This window comes from Triticum dicoccoides, chromosome 4B (genome assembly GCF_002162155.2).
Source record: "Triticum dicoccoides isolate Atlit2015 ecotype Zavitan chromosome 4B, WEW_v2.0, whole genome shotgun sequence".
Taxonomy (NCBI): Eukaryota; Viridiplantae; Streptophyta; class Magnoliopsida; order Poales; family Poaceae; genus Triticum; species Triticum dicoccoides.
Window position 1 is genome coordinate 61,353,950 of NC_041387.1, and position 18,085 is coordinate 61,372,034.

Genomic DNA, 18,085 nt, shown 5'->3' on the forward strand with positions numbered 1-18,085 from the left:
TGGCTCGGGCAGGCCGGCGGCGGTGGGCGGCGGCGGTGCCACGTGGCGCGGCCTGGTTGGTGCGGGTGCGGCGGCGGACGCATCCGGACCGATCCGGACGTGTCCGGCGGCGGAGAGGGGTGGATTTCTAGGGTTTCGCCCGTGATTTGGAGGGGGGATGCATATTTATAGGTAGGAGGAGTTTGGGGTGTCCAAATGAGGTGTAGTTTTCGCCCACACGATCATGATACGACGACGGAGAGCATGGAAGTGACTTAGATGGGTTATTGGGGTGTTGGGATGCAACCCAAAAGAGGCCTTTGCGGTTATCCGGTTAACCATTGGAGTATCAAACGAGCTCCAAATGACACGAAACTTGATAGGTGGTCTACCGGTGGTGTACCAAGGCCACTTGGAAAGCCTCGGTCCATTCCGAGAATGTTTAACACCCGCTCACGAAAAGAGACAAGAGGGGTGCGTCGGTGCATGTGGGAGTGTCAGATTGCAAAACGGACAACGGGGAAAATGCTCGGATGCATGAGACGAACACGTATGCAAATGAGATGCACATGATGACATGATATGAGATGCATGACATGAACAAAATGCAAAATGAAAGACAAAAACCTAACCACGGAGGGTATATCATAACACGTAGCCGAAAATGGCAAGAGTTGGAGTTACAAATATGGAAAGTTACATCCGGGGTGTTACAGATTAGGTGCATATCGGGATGTAATGTTCCATCTCCTGTATAGGGATTAGCTAGCAGTTTCTCTATCATACACGAAAGAATTTAAAAGTAAATATTTCCAGTAGGTTCAGTAGGTTGAGGAGCAACTCTTTGCACTTCTGGTCGGGGTGAAGATACCCCGAACAAGCCCATCAAAGGATTATTTTCCATAGTAACAAGTGACAGTAAATTTCAGCACACTATATAAATGTTACCTTACCAAATTCCACCTACCAAAGGCGGTTCACTCCCCGGCAATGGCGCCAGAAAATAGTCTTGATGACCCACAAGTATAGGGTATCTATCATAGTCCTTTCGATAAGTAAGAGTGTTGAACCCAACTAGGAGCAGAAGGAAATGACAAGCAGTTTTCAGTAAGGTATTCTCTGCAAGCACTGAAATTATTGGTAGCAGATAGTTTTGTGATAAGGTATTTTGTAACGGGTAACAAGTAACAAAAGTAACTAAGGTGCAGAAAGGTGGCCCAATCCTTTTTGTAGCAAAGGACCAGCCTGGACAAACTCTTATATAAAGCAAAGCTGTCCCGATGACACATGGGAATTATCGTCAAGCTAGTTTTCATCATGCTCATATGATTCGCGTTCGTGAAAGTGCAACTAATCCCTGGGTGGTTTTGGTAATTCTTAACAACATATAGTTCATTGAACTAATGCTCTTTCAAGATGATCGTTTCAGAAAGTTCAATGATTGGCATGGCATGGACTAGAGATGTGGACCCCTCAAAATGCTAAGGACACATATTGGCAATGAGCTCAAGACTCTACATTCTTTTCATTTAAGTGATCCAAGATCACATTGAGTCAATAGGAAAGCCAATACTGTTAAAAGGGGATGAGGTGTTTCTTAATGGCTTACTTGCTCAAAATGCTTAGTGATATGCTCCAAAACGCTCAACCACTTTCTCATTTCCACATATGTCCTAAACCTAAAAGTCAAATTCGGCCTCACCGATTTGATCTATCTGGCGCCACCGAGTTTCATTTGACATAGCCACTGCCACAAACCCTAGACATTTTGGTTTCACCGATACGGATCTCAATCTCAATGAGATGAGATTGCAAACTCATTGTTTTCTTTTTGTAACATTTCGGTCCAACCGAAATGAGCGAATCGGTCTCACCGAGTCTGCAATGCAAATTCATTGTTTCCCTTTCGTAAGACTTCGGTCCCACCGAAGAGAGCGAATTGGTCCCACCGAGTTTGCTTGACCAACTCTCTATGTGCCTATTGCTGAAATCGATCCCACCGAGTTTACGTGATCGGTCACACCGAGATTACATTATGCCCTAACCATGCTCTTTAAAGGCTACTATGCATCCTTACGAATACAAGAGTGTTTTTTTTTGTTGTGGGTATAGCAGGACTTGAACATGCGACCATTAGGTTAAAATCCCAATGCTCTACCAACTGAGCATATTGGTCCCACCGAGATGACTGTGTCGGTCCCACCAAAAAGCCTAATGTTCATATTTTTGACCTGAATCGATCTGACCGAGTTTTACCATTTGGTCTCACTGAGTTTGGGAATCTGTGTGTAACGGTTAGATTTTGTGTGGAGGCTATATATACCCCTCCACCCACTCTTCATTTGAAGAGAGAGCCATCAGAACGTGCCTACACTTACAACATTCATTTTCTGAGAGAGAACCACCTACTCATGTGTTGAGACCAAGATATTCCATTCCAACCACAAGAATCTTGATCTCTAGCCTTCCCAAGTTACCCACTCAAATAATCTTTTCACCATAGCCAAATCTGTGAGAGAGACTTGAGTGTTGGAGAGACTATCATTTGAAGCACAAGAGCAAGGAGTTCATCATCAACACACCATCTATTACCTTTTGGCGAGTGGTGTCTCCTAGATTGGTTAGGTGTCACTTGGGAGCCTCCATCGATATTGTGGAGTTGAACCAAGGAGTTTGTAAGGGCAAGGAGATCACCTACTTCGTGAAGATCTACCCTAGTGAGGCAAGTTCTTCGTGGGCTATGGCCATGGTGGGATATACAAGGTTGCTTCTTCGTGGACCCTTCGTGGGTGGAGCCCTCTGTGGACTGCGCAACGGTTACCCTTCGTGGGTCGAAGTCTCCATCAATGTGGATGTATGATAGCACCACCTATCGGAACCACGCCAAAAATCTCCGTGTCAACATTAGGTTTGCTCCCTCCAAACTCCTCCCATTTACTTTCTTGCAAGTTGCATGCTTTACTTTCTGGTGCTCATATACTCTTTGCATGCTTGCTTGAATTGTGTTAAGATTGCTTGACTTGTGCTAAGTTGCTAAAATCTGCCAAGAACTAAAATTGGGAAAAGGTTAAGTTCTTATTTGGTTAAGTAGTCAAATCACCCCCCTCCCTCTAGACATACATTCGATCCTACAGTTTGTTACTTTGATAAGTTGATATGTCGGTGGACCGGTGCTTGGGTATTGCCCTTCCTTGGAAAAGCATCCCACTTATGATTAACCCCTCTCGCAAGCATACGCAACAACGAAAGAAGAATTAAGGTAAACCTAACCATAGCATGAAACATATGGATCCAAATCAGCCCCTTACAAAGCAACGAATAAATTAGGGTTTGAGCTTCTGTCACTCTAGCAACCCATCATCTACTTTTTACTTCCCAATGCCTTCCCCTAGGCCCAAATCATGGTGAAGTGTCATGTAGTCGACGTTCACATAACACCACTAGAGGATAGACAACATACATCTCATCAAAATATCGAACGAATACCAAAATCACATGACTACTTATGACAAGACTTCTCCCATGTCCTCGGGAAGAAACTTAACTACTCACAAATCATATTCATGTTCATAATCAGAGGGGTATTAATATGCATTAAGGATCTGAACATATGATCTTCCATCGAATAAACCAACTAGCATCAACTACAAGGAGTAATCAACACTACTAGCAACCCACAGGTACCAATCTGAGGTTTTGAGACAAAGATCGGATACAAGAGATGAACTAGGGTTTGAAAGGAGATGGTGCTGATGAAGATGTTGATGGATATTAACCCCCTCTCAATGAGAGGATTGATGGCGATGATGATGGCGATGATTTCCCCCTCTCGGAGGGATGTTTCCCCGGTAGAATAGCTCCACCGGAGCCCTAGATTGGTCCTGCCCAGGTTCCGCCTCAAGACGACAATGCTTGATCCCGAAATCTTCCTTATGATTTTTTTCCAGGGCAAAAGACACCATATAGGAGAAGATGGACGTCGGGGGCCTGCCAGGTGGCCCACGAGGCAGGGGGCACGCCCGGGGGGTAGGGCGCGCCATCCATCCTTGTGGCTTGTGGGTGGCCCCCCTCTGGTGCTTTCTTCGCCCAATATTTTTAATATATTCCAAAACTGACTTTCATGGAGTTTCAAGACTTTTGGAGTTGTGCAGAATAGGTCTCTAATATTTTCTCCTTTTCCAGCCCAGAATTCCAGTTGTCGGCATTCTCCTTCTTCTTATAAACCTTATAAAATAAGAGAGAAAAGACATAAGTATTGTGACATAATGTGTAGTAATAGCCCATAATGCAATAAATATTGATATAAAAGCATGATGCAAAATGGGCATATCAATGGTCAGGTAGGTGGCCTTATTCCGCATTTAGTTGACGGAGGAGTGTCTATCCTATAGTACGCAGATGATACTATCATCTTCATGGAGCATGATTTGGCTAAAGCAAGAAACATGAAGCTTGTGTTGTGTCTGTTCGAACAATTATCGGGGTTAAAGATTAACTTCTATAGAAGTGAATGTTGTTGGGGGGATGACCCCCCGGGTAGGCCCAAGACGACGAACGACGCTTCAAAAACACCGGGGCCAACAAAGTCCCCCAATCCGGCTCGCACTTGGCTGGGTTGCTCAACCCCACCAAGTCCCTCAACCCGGCCAAAATCACCGTCCTGGCCGCCCGGCCAGGTCCCTATCCGGCTGCTTCGGCCGGTCTGTTACGTAAATTCAACCTCGACATCACATCTGACGCGACACCGACAGGACGGCCATACCGCAACCACTATTGAAGATAAAAGCATACACTATTTACTCATCATACGAGACATCATGTATAGTGCTACTTGTCCCTGGGCACTATTGTATAAAGTGACCTAGGGGAGGCACTTTCTTGGAGAAGAGTGTAGGACCTTGAGAAGAGGTGTCTAGAGGGGGGTGATTAGACACTAAGTACCAAAGTTGCAATTTTTAACTTCTTTAGGTTTAAGTGGAGTTTAGGCACAAGTTTAACATTCTCAATACATAACAAGCAAGCATGCAAAGAGTATGTGAGCAGCGGAAAGTAAAGCATGCAACTTGCAAGAATGTAAAGGGAAGGGTTTTGGAGGATTCAAACGCAATTGGAGACACGGATGTTTTTGGCGTGGTTCCGATAGGTGGTGCTATCGTACATCCACGTTGGTGGAGACTTCAACCCACGAAGGGTAATGGTTGCGCGAGTCCACAGAGGGCTCCACCCACAAAGGGTCCACGAAGAAGCAACCTTGTCTATCCCTCCATGGCCGTCGCCCATGAAGGACTTGCCTCACTAGCGGTAGATCTTCACGAAGTAGGCGTTCTCCTTGCCCTTACAAACTCCTTGGTTCAACTCCACAATCTTGTCGGAGGCTCCCAAGTGACACCTAGCCAATCTAGGAGACACCACTCTCCAAGAAGTAACAAATCGTGTGTTGATGATGAACTCCTTGATCTTGTGCTTCAAATGATAGACTCCCCAACACTCAACTCTCTCTCATAGGATTTGGATCTGGTGGAAAGAAGATTTGAGTGGAAAGCAACTTGGGGAAGGATAGAGATCAAGATTCATATGGTAGGAATGGAATATATTGACCTCAACACATGAGTAGGTAGTTCTCTCTCAGAAATAGGATGCTGGAAGTGTAGGCTTGTTCTGATGGCTCTCTCCACGAATGAAGATTAGGTGGAGGGGTATATATAGACTCCACACAAAATCTAACCGTTACACACAAGTTGCCAAACTCGGTGGGACCGACTTGATAAACTCGGTCGGACCGATTCACCAAATCTAGTGACCGTTAGGATTTTTGGTGGGACCGATATGCAACTCGGTAGGACCGATATGGTTAGGGTTAGGGCATAACGTAATCTCGGTGAGACCGATTACACAAACTCGGTGAGACCGAATTTGGTAATTAGCTAACCAGAGAGTTGGTCAGGCAAACTCGGTGGGACCGATTACTCAAACTTGGTGGGACCGATTTTGGTAATAAGTTAACCAGAGAGTTTGCATTGTAATCTCGGTAGTACCGATTACACAAACTCGGTGAGACCAATTTTGGTAATGGACATACACAAAGAGATTACAATCCCATCTCGGTGAGACCGAGATCCCTATCGGTGAGACCGATTTGCCTAGGGTTTGTGGCAGTGGCTATGGCATCTGAACTCGGTGGCGCCGGATAGAAAGAATCGGTAGGGCCGAGTTGGACTTTAGGTTTAGGTCATATGTGTGGAAGTGGGAAAGTAGTTGAGGGTTGTGGAGCATATCACTAAGCACTGTGGAGCAAGAAACTCATTAAGCAACACCTCATCCCTTCTTGATAGTATTGGCTTTTCCTACAGACTCAATGTGATCTTGGATCACTAAAATGTAAAATGAAGAGTTTTGAGCTTGAAGCTTGAGCCAATCCTTTGTCCTTAGCATCTTGAAGGAGTTCCCACATCCTTTAGTCCATGCCACTCCATTGTTGAACTTATCTGAAACATACTAGATAAAAGTGTTAGTTCAACAAGAGATATGTTGACATTAATTACCAAAACCACCTAGGGAGCACTTGTGCTTTCAATCTCCCCCTTTTTGGTAATTTATGGCAACATACATCAAAGCTTTAGATAAAGATATAAAGAATAGCAAGTAAAGCTTTGGAAAGACATGTAACAAGCATAGGCTCCCCCTACATGTATGCAATCAGGTGAATATGGAATATAGAAGCATGTGAGAGCATAACCATGACAGAGTAGGCAAAGTGTTACATGTATCTTGGTCATATGCATCAGAGCAAAGAATATTAAAGAAAATACCTCCATGCCCATGAGTCCTTCTTGCAAACAGTATGTACATCAGCAAGAATTCCTCATACACATGATTGTGATGCATATACTTACCTTGTAGTCTTGAGTTGGCTTAGGATGGAATGAACCTGCGTAAACAAGGTTAGATAACACAGGTACATCTACTAGCCAGAGCAAACAGAAGAAACCACAAGAATACCAAGACTGGGATGACATGTAGAGAGTGAGTACTAAGTACCACATTGGATTAGACATGTCCCGAAGAGTAAAGATATGCAATGAATTTAAATGATTTCTTTCCCTTAGATGTCTTGCTCCCCCTGAATCTAGCATGGGATACTGGGAGAAGATAGGGAACAGAAAATCAGAGCTGAAAGATATAAATGAACAGAGCTAATGCAAACTAATGCAAATAAGCACATATGAACATGTCGTTTCCCCCAAAAAGACATGTGGCATCTCTCCTCTTGAACACCAAGCATCTGGGATCCTTGAGAAATACTTTCTACTTGAGTATTCTCTCCCCCTGGAGATCTCTTTCTCCCCCCGAGGAGGTGATACTATCCCTCTCTAATGTGATCTCTCTAAGTGATGAGCTTTGATGTGATCTCTCTCTCCCCCTTTGACATCAATTTCCAAGAAGGGTTTGATCCTTGAGTCACAGCACAAAGCATTTATATAAATGTGATTCTTGTAGAGGACAAGATTCATTGAGTGGAGCTGGATCAGAAGAAACACAGAATAAGTGGCAAACTGTTTTTCCTGCTGTGAAAGCGGTGGCACCGAGTGGTATGCTTTGGTTGTGCCGAAAGGATTCGGTTGGACCAAAAACAACAAGTCGGTGAAACCGAGTTCATCGCAGAGAAAACACTTGTCACCTCAGCTCACTAGACTAGTAAGATCTCACAAAGATTTGCAAGGAATTAACTGAATGATATGCAATGAATTGGATGCAGAAAATGCAGAGCAACCAGAAAGAAAAGAAAGAAATCTAGATGAAGTTTTTTTTTGAAAGGGGAAACAAATATGCATGAGACAAATGCAAAAACTCATAAAAGAACACGAGAGAACTTCATCTAGAGATGGTCGGCGACAAAGTCAACTATGTTAGAGTATATTGACTTAGGAGTCAAGTGAGATCACTTGATCATAGGTCATACTCATCATTTAAGCTCAAAATGGGGTTACCATTTTTCATTTAAGCATCTTGATGTATTCACATCTTGTCAAGTTGCTTTAGCTCATGACTCGGAGTAAAGCTTCTCTAAGATGGAATGATATACCTTGGTTGGTGGTGTTGACCATGTAGTTGAACTTGTGTGAGTTGCTCAAGGTTGATGTAGCTCATCAAGAGTTGGGAGCGCCACTTGGAATTTGAGTCCATCTACCTACATGGGTTAGTTCTTGCAAGGAAGAGCACTTGTGTATCCAAAAATGACAATCATGAAGCTCAACATAGAATTTGTCAAAGGATGTGTTTGAATGGTTTCGTGCTTCCTTGTCTTCAACCACCATAGTGTAGAGACTTGGTGATGTAGAGATTGCTCAACATGTGAGTAGGTTACAATCTCTTGGAGTTTGATTCAACCAAGTACCTACATGGGTTAGATAACATGCAAGATACAAATATATCCAAGACATAAGATTTTCATCATAAGAGGAAAAAATCAAGGATTAGTCATAAGCTCATGTCTTGCATGTATCCAATGGAGTTTCTACTCCAAGTTTGAAGCATCAATGATGTTCAATTATCCTCTCAACCTGCAAAACACTTTCTCATCAAGAGGTTTAGTGAATATATCCGCTAATTTCTTTTCGGTGCGAACATGCTTAAGATCAATGTCACCCTTAGCAACATGATCTCGAATGAAATGATGACGAACTTAAATATGCTTAGTTCAAGAATGTTGTACGGGATTGTGACCAATTTTGATAGCACTTTCATTGTCACAAAGCAATGGAACATGTTTCACATATATCCCATAATCTTTAAGAGTTTGGGTCATCCAAAGTAATTGAGCACAACATGAACCAGCGGCAATGTATTCCGCTTCGGCGGTAGATAAGGATACCGAGTTTTGTTTCTTGGAGGACCAAGACACAAGAGATCTACCAAGAAATTGACAAGTACCCAAAGTGGACTTTCTATCAACCTTGTCTCCGTCATAGTCCGAGTCGGAGTAGCCAACAAGATCGAACGAGGCCCTCTTAGGATACCAAATGCCAAAATTTTGTGTATGAATTAAGTATCTCACTATCCTTTTTACGGCCTTAAGATGACATTCTTTAGGAGCAGCTTGATATCTTGCACACATGCACACACTTAGCATGATATCGGGACGTGAAGCACATAGATATAACAATGAACCAATCATAGAGCGATAAACCTTTTGATCAACCGGTTCACCATCTTTGGTCAATTCAAGATGTCCACTAGTAGGCATGGGTATAGACATACCTTTGCACTCTTGCATATTGAACTTCTTGAATAAGTCCTTACTGTACTTCGTTTGAGAGACAAAAGTACCTTCCTTAGTTTGCTTGATTTGCAACCCAAGAAAGAATTTGAGTTCACTCATCATTGACATCTCAAACTTCTCCGACATTAGCTTTCCAAACTTCGCACTAAAATGAGGGTTAGTTGATCCAAATATGATATCATCGACGTAATTTTCGCATACAAATAATTCTCCATTAACCCTTTTAGTAAAAAGTGTTGAATCAATTTTCCCAATTTCAAAGCCTTTTTCAATAAGGAACTTGGTCAAGCATTTATACCATGCTCTAGGAGCTTGTTTAAGACCATAAAGGGCTTTGTGAAGTTTGTAAACATGATTTGGTTTCTTAGGATTGACAAAGCCGGGAGGTTGCTTAACATAACTTCCTCCTCTATTTCACCATTTAGAAAAGCACTTTTAATGTCCATTTGGTACAAGGTGATATCATGATGATTAGCATAGGCAAGTAAGATGCGAATGGACTCAAGTCTAGCAACGGGAGCATAAGTCTCACCATAGTACATACCTTCGACTTGTGTGTAGCCTTGGGCGACGAGACGTGCTTTGTTGCGAACTACTTTTCCATCTTCATCTTGCTTGTTGCGAAACACCCATTTGTTACCGATGATGTTGTGGTTGTTGTCGGGCTTCTCAACCAATGTCCAAACTTGGTTTCTCTCAAAGTTGTGTAGCTCTTCATGCATAACATTTATCCAATCCGGATCTTCCAATGCTTCTTCGACCTTCATAGGTTCAATGCTAGAGATGAAAGAATAGTTTTTACAAAAGTTAGCTAAACGAGTTTTAGAGCGAGTGATTCTCCCGGTCTGAATATCATTGTAGATTTGCTCGACGGGATGGTCTTTAGCAATTCTTGCTCGAACTCGTGAAAGCTTTTGCTTGGTTCTTGGTTGAACTTCTTCTTCATCTTGTTCTTCTTCTTGGCCTTCTTCATTGTTGGCGTTGGCGTTCTCTTGTCGTGGTGGAGAAGGAGGTTGTTGACGTTCTTCTTGATGCACTTCCTTGTTTTCTTCATCTTGGTGTGTCCCACTTATGGATGCTTCCGTATAAACTCTTGGTTCACCTTGTCGTGAAGTAGAAGCTCCCACTTGGACGGACGAGGTACTCTCCTTCACCTCCATTGGACGGACCTTGCCAATAGACAAGTCTTGGATTGCTTCTGAAGGATCTTTGTCTCCTACATCAATTGGCAATTGCTCTACTTGCGAGCCGTTAGATTCATCAAACTTCACATCTACCGTCTCTTCAACCTTTCGGGTGAAATTGTTGTAGACACGGTAAGTGTGAGAGTTTGAGCCATAACCTAGTAGGAAACCTTCATGAGACTTAGGAGCAAATTTAGAACGACGATGCTTATCAAGAATGTAGCACTTTGAGCCGAATACTCGAAAGTATCCAACTTGGGGTTTGTTACCGGTGAGGAGATCATATGCCGTCTTGCTGAGTAGCTTGTGAAGATACAAGCGATTTGTTGCATGACAAGCTGTCTCAACCGCTTCTGCCCTAAAGTGCTTCGGTGTCTTGTACTCATCAAGCATCGTTCTCGCCATTTCGATGAGCGTCTGGTTCTTCCTCTCAACAACTCCATTTTGTTGAGGTGTGTACGTAGCCGAGAACTCGTGTGAAATCCCTTCTTCGTCAAGAAAGGTGTCCACATTTGCGTTCTTGAATCCGTTCCATTGTCGTTGCGAACCTTCTTGATCTTCACTTCAAACTGATTTTTGGCCTTCCTAGCAAAGTTTTTGAAGATCTTTTGGACCTGCGATTTATCATCGAGAAAGAACACCCACATAAATCTTGAAAAATCATCAACTATAACTAGACCAAAAGAATTTCCACTGAGACTCTTGTAAGAGTTGGGACCAAAAAGATCCATGTGAAGTAGCTCGAGTGGCCTCCTTGTGGTCATGATGTTCTTCACGGGATGCCTTACTCCAACCTGTTTACCTGCTTGACAAGCACTGCAAAGTATATCCTTATCAAATATGACATCGTTAACACCAAGCTTGTCAAGGTTTCGCATACCAACATGACCTAGTCGTCTATGCCATAACCAACCTTTTGAGGATTTGGCAATGAAGCAAGTTTTAGGTTGAGCCTTTTTAGTGAAATCAACAATGTATAGATCACCTCTACGGATACCGGTAAAGACCATTTTATGATTGTCTCGACGAAACACTTGGCAATCTACTTCAGTAAATAGGACATTGAAACCAAAATCAGCAAGTCTAGATACTGAAAGTAAGTTGTAACCAAGAGATTCAACAAGCATAACATTTTGTATGGAGCTATCATGTGATATGGCCACCTTACCGAGGCCAACCACCTTACCCTTTGAGTTGTCACCGAAAGTGACATACTTTCGAGGACTATCATTTTCAGCAAGCTCACGAAACATGTCTTTATCTCCGGTCATGTGATCGGTACATCCACTATCAAGAACCCATTCCTTTCCTCCTGACATATATCCCCGAAGATTTGCCATAAGACCAAAGTGTCTCATTGCATCATCAAGATCGAAGTCACTATCATCATCCTCATCATAGTATCCATGTTCAACATCGTCATGTGGTGGATCAAATCCTAGAGTGGGTAATTCGTTAGAGTGAGTTTGACAATGATCTTGCTTGTGAATTTTTATAGCTTCGGAAATAATATCACTAATGATTCCAACATCTCCTTTGGCATGCATAAGGTTTGTAAGTTCAAATAGAGGATCACCAAACATAGGATCGCTAGTATTCATCTTACTCAAAGCAATAGACTTATGGAGAATTTCATCTAGATTTTTCAAGGAATAATTTGGAAATCGTTCCTCAAGAAATTTCCATATAATGTAGGCACACTCAAGAGTAGGCAAGTTTATAATTAAGTTTCTAGGCAAGCCTCTAGTGATAAGATTAACAGTTCTAACATTCCTAGTCATGTCAATTGACTCATCAAGAGTAGGATGCATAGGATCAACATGTGGTGCACAAGGGCTAGCAATGTACTTGTTCAAATAATATTGATTGAAAATTACAAGCATCTCATTTTTTCACTCATGAAAGTACTCTCCATCAAGAATAGGCACTCTATGTCTAAGAGTCCCGAAAGTAGACTCATCCATCTTCCTCCAATGGTGATTAAACCAAGGCAATGGAGACCAATGCTCTGATACCACTTGTAGGACCTTGAGAAGAGGTGTCTAGAGGGGGGTGATTACACACTAAGTACCAAAGCTGCAATTTTTAACTTCTTTAGGTTTAAGTGGAGTTTAGGCACAAGTTTAACATTCTCAATACATAACAAGCAAGCATGCAAAGAGTATGTGAGCAGCGGAAAGAAAAGCATGCAACTTGCAAGAATGTAAAGGGAAGGGTTTTGGAGGATTCAAACGCAATTGGAGACACAGATGTTTTTGGCGTGGTTCCGATAGGTGGTGCTATCGTACATCCATGTTGGTGGAGACTTCAAGCCATGAAGGGTAACGGTTGCGCGAGTCCACGGAGGGCTCCACCCATGAAGGGTCCACGAAGAAGCAACCTTGTCTATCCCACCATGGTCGTCGCCCACGAAGGACTTGCCTCACTAGCGGTAGATATTCATGAAGTAGGCGATCTCCTTGCCCTTACAAACTCCTTGGTTCAACTCCACAATCTTGTAAGAGGCTCCCAAGTGACACCTAGCCAATCTAGGAGACACCACTCTCCAAGAAGTAACAAATGGTGCGTTGATGATGAACTCCTTGCTCTTGTGCTTCAAATGATAGACTCCCCAACACTCAACTCTCTCTCATAGGATTTGGATCTGGTGGAAAGAAGATTTGAGTGGAAAGCAACTTGGGGAAGGCTACAGATCAAGATTCATATGGTAGGAATGGAATATCTTGGCCTCAACACATGACTAGGTAGTTCTCTCTCAGAAATAGGATGCTGGAAGTGTAGGCTTGTTCTGATGGCTCTCTCCACGAATGAAGAGGAGGTGGAGGGGTATATATAGCCTCCACACAAAATCTAACCCTTACACACAAGTTGTCAAACTCGGTGGGACCGAATTGATAAACTCGGTGGGACCGAATTGATAAACTCAGTCGGACCAATTCAGCAAATCTGGTGACCGTTAGGATTTTCGGTGGGACCGATATGAAACTCGGTAGGACCGATATGGTTAGGGTTAGGGCATAACATAATGTCGGTGAGACCGATTACACAAACTCGGTGAGACCGAATTTGGTAATTAGCTAACCAGAGAGTTGGTTAGGCAAACTCAGTGGGACCGATTACTCAAAGTCGATGGGACCGATTTTGGTAATAAGTTAACTAGAGCGTTTGCATTGTAATCTCGGTAGTACCGATTACACAAACTCGGTGAGACCGATTTTGGTAATGGACATACACAGAGAGATTACAATCCCATCTCGGTGAGACCGAGATCCCTATTGGTGAGAACGATTTTCCTAGGGTTTGTGGCAGTGGCTATGACATCTGAACTCGGTGGCGCCGGATAGAAAGAATCGGTAGGGCCGAGTTGGACTTTAGGTTTAGGTCATATGTGTGGAAGTGGGAAAGTAGTTGAGGGTTGTGGAGCATATCACTAAGCACTGTGGAGCAAGAAACTCATTAAGCAACACCTCATCCCTTCTTGATAGTATTGGCTTTTCCTACAGACTCAATGTGATCTTGGATCACTAAAATGTAAAATGAAGAGTCTTGAGCTTGAAGCTTGAGCCAATCCTTTGTCCTTAGCATATTGAAGGAGTTCCCACATCCTTTAGTCCATGCCACTCCATTGTTGAACTTATCTGAAACATACTAGATAAAAGTGTTAGTCCAACAAGAGATATGTTGATATTAATTACGAAAACCACCTAGGGAGCACTTGTGCTTTCAAAGAGGTCAATCCCTTGGCCAAGAAGGCACAGACTTAACCAAGGTAGCAAGACACACTATATATATCCATCCATCCATCCTGGACACTAATGCATACAAGCTAGCTAGCTAGCCATCCATCCAATCGGCCACATACGTGTGTGCTCACCCAGAGCTTCATACGCACGGGGCACTCTACTGCCTTTTGTAATACAGCTCTAGGAGCAACTCTGTACTGCCAGACATGTACGCCGCATATATATTCAGACATGCAGGAGTAGGGGTATTATCTCTCCGGAGAGCCCCGAACCTGGGTAAACCACCACGTGATGTTTGCCCAATCCCGTCCCCGGATCTCCAGAGCAGTCTTGGCCTCACCTCAAGCCACCTCGTGGCATCTATCGTCTCATGAACCCGCCCGCGAGATCACCCCGATAGTTGGCGCCCACAGTAGGGGGTACTATGATACCACAGCTGCCGCGGAACCACGGTCCGGGCGGGACCATCTTCATCATCACCGCGGCGTCGTTGTCGTCTCTCCGGCTGCGCTCGAGGGCTCAACATCAACTCTCCCCCGGCACGGCCACTCGGGACAGCGCGTCCTCGTCATCGGCCTCGCCATTTAAGTCATCATCACCATTGTCTCTTCGGCAGGATCCGGGGTTCGACATCAACACGCCTCGTGATGGCCGCGCAAGACGGCTCATCCTCGCCGTCGGTCTGAGCACCATCCGCCTCGCCTTTTTCTCCATCGCTGGCTCCAGGAGGCTCTTCTCCGCCCCTGCGATGCCTCGCTGCTTCGGTATCACCGCGGGCTCCAGGAGAGCCCCCGGCGTCCACACTTCGTTGCCGCTTTAGCAGTATCGCCGCGGGGCGACTCCTCCGCGCCCCTGCAGTCGCGCGCCCGCGCTGCTCCTTCGCACCAGAATAACCCCGCCTGCCTCACGCCCGACCGCCAGTGGGCTCCCTGCTTGTCCACGCGTCCTGTCACTGCACCCCCGCCTATCGCCCCATGATGGCTCCAGCGACCACGCGAGTTGCCGCTGCCCTCGGGCTCCCCGTTGCTCTACTGCGCTCCTCGTGCACCGGCGGTCGTCCTCGCCCCTGCGCGCTGCTCGCTTCCAAGAGCTCCCTCCGTGCCTCCACCCCGAGCGCTCCTCGGGCCTTGCTGTCCCCGGTCCTGCTTTGCCTCCTGCAGGTTATGGCCGCAGCACCACCACCTCCAGCCATAGCTAGAGCCCCACCCCTGCGCGAGGCTTCGCCCGCTCCCAGCGCCCCGCCTCCGCGTCGCCTCGCCGTGTCGCTCGCTCTGTTGCGCACGCGCGCCGACTCCGCCAGCGCTGCTCCGCTCCATGCCCCCACCAGCTCCCACTCGCCCCACGGCCGGCTTGTCGTTGCGGCAGGCCCGGTCGGTTCCCGCTTGCCCCATGACCAGCTTGTCGCTAGCTGCCTCACGCCGCTCCGCCTCCCCGCGCATCGACTCCGCCGCACCGCTCCCCGTCCCGCGCCGGCTGGGTCACCGTTACTGCTCCTGCGCACGGCTCCGTCTCCTCCTCCACGAGCCCCCTCACCTCCATCCGGCTTTGCACGTTGCGCTAGCTCCGGCCGCACCGCGCCCCTGTGTCGGCCTCGTGTCGCTCCACCTCTAGCCTATGCCAGGTGCACCACCCACTCCGGCCCGTCCCCACGACGGCTTTGCCTCCACCAACATGCTCCTTGCCGGATCTCCATGCCTCCATCCGCCTCCCTGTATCGGCCCCGCTGGCCTCCCGAGCCCCTGCCGGGTCGCTGCACCTCCCGTCGCGCCTACCGGCTTCGGGCGTGCTTGGTTGCCGGGTCGCCGTCCGGCCTAATCCTCTGCGCCATCTCCTCCCGCGCCTGGCCTCCTTCGCCGCCGCCTAGGCTTGCCGACTCCGCCCCACCCTGGCTCGCCGACTCTGCCCTGGCTCGCCGCCTGTAGCCTCGCTCGCGATCGCGAGCTCCGCCCTCCGCCAGCTCATCGCCTTCGGCCGCGTCCGGCTCCAGCTCCGCACCCCACGCCGCCTCTTGCCGCCCCCCGCCGGCCCCGCACATCCGCGGCCGGGTCGCCGCTGTGCCCGTGGGCTCCCTCTCGCCTGCGGTCGGGTCGCCTCTGCCGGGCCGTCGCCAGCCAGCCCCGCGCGTGCGCAGGCTCCCCCCTTCGTGGCTGCTCGGGAAGAAAGGAAAGAAAGAAAGAGAAAAGAAGAGAGAAAAGTCAAGAGGCCGGCAGGAAACAAAATACTGCGGGGTAAAAGAAAAAAGATCACGAGCTACACCCGCGTGACTTGATGGCCTGCCCGCCTACTTCGACACCGGGCCAGCTGGAGAGCCCGCCCGACGATCCCGCCCTTCTCGACGCCTGGCAGCTGTGCCAAGTTGGCTCAGCCGCGTCCTGCTATGCCGCCTGGCTGGTCGGGCCCGACGCCCCCCCCACCCTCGAGCGCCCGGAGGCTCGAGGGCTACCCCCAGTGGGTGTGCCGGCATGCACCGCAAGCCGCGCCGGCTGCAAGCCTTCACCCGGTCGCCTTCGACGACCTCTGCCGTGACTACACAAAAATAAATGTGAGCTCCTCACCCGCTTATTTTGTACCACACGCAAAACCGGATAACCCCAAGCAACACTCGGGGATCACCTCCGCCTTTATTACAGTTCCACTATTGTTCGCCCCGACGCCAGCCAGTCTTGGTCCGGAGGCTGGCCGCTTGGCCCGATACGTTCATTCCTGCAGACGGCTTAGTAGCGCATACGGTACCGAAGGTCCACTCTCAGCCACAGACCGCAGCGCGGCTATCCGGCAAGCTAGAGCAAAAGCTGGAGGTCAGCCCATGCAAAAAATGTCTGGGAGAAGACGACTTGGGCATCCCGGTTGTTTCCTTTATGAGTACCTACTCGGTCGAATCCGCTCCTGTAATCCGAGTATGGTATGCTCCACTCCGCGGCCACTCTTCGTAATAGCTATAGACCGGCTCAGGACTATCTAGCTAACAAGAGGTAAAGCCAAAGAGCGGAGGGGATATGAAAAAGACTGAAGGGGGCTCGGACGAAACCGAGTCGGCACCCTCTACATAAAACTTGCACCACTAAAAGCAAATATTTGATATATCTGCGCAGACTAACCTTGTCTTTTGCATGATCGTCACTATGGGGAACCCCCTCCTCCCCCGGAGGCTCGTAGGCTACACACGGGTTGCGGGCCCGACGCCGGCTGCAACCGGCGTTTCCATCGCCGTTGTCCACATCATCAACAGCAAGACCCTCCGGCCGACTCTTCGAGTCGCCCGGAGGCTCAGAGGCTACACCCAGTGGGTGCGCTCGCGCGCCCCCACTCAGCCAGCGGACTCTGTGTCCGCGTCCGGCAGGGGCCCATTGACGGTGTCCTGGACGAGGGGGTACTCACCACGTCGTCCCCCGATCAGTTAGATTGGGTCGAAGACCCCCATGGCCGTATACTCATGGGACAGTTCGGACAGTTGCCGCATACAAGGAAGATTCCACAAGACTTGGTGATCAAGACAAGGACTCCTCCCCCACCGGCGTATTCGGCTAGGACTCTTGTTACCCTAGGCCTATGGTACATTATATAAACCGGGGCCAGGCTAGTCGATAGATTATTATGACATTACTCATCATACCTCTAGGGTTTAGACCACAACATATGATCTCGGGGTAGATCAACTCTGGTAACCCCTATACTCATTATAGTCAATCAAACAGCATGTAGGGTATTATCTCATCAAGAGAGCCCGAAGCTGGGTAAAATCCCGTGTTCATGTTACTATTGATCCTAATACGCACAGCTTGGAACCCCCTACCCGAGATCCGCCGGTTTTGACACCGACATTGGTGCTTTCATTGAGAGTTCCGCTGTGTGATCAGCGAAAGGGTCAATACCTCGACTGCAGGTCAACTGCAACGTCG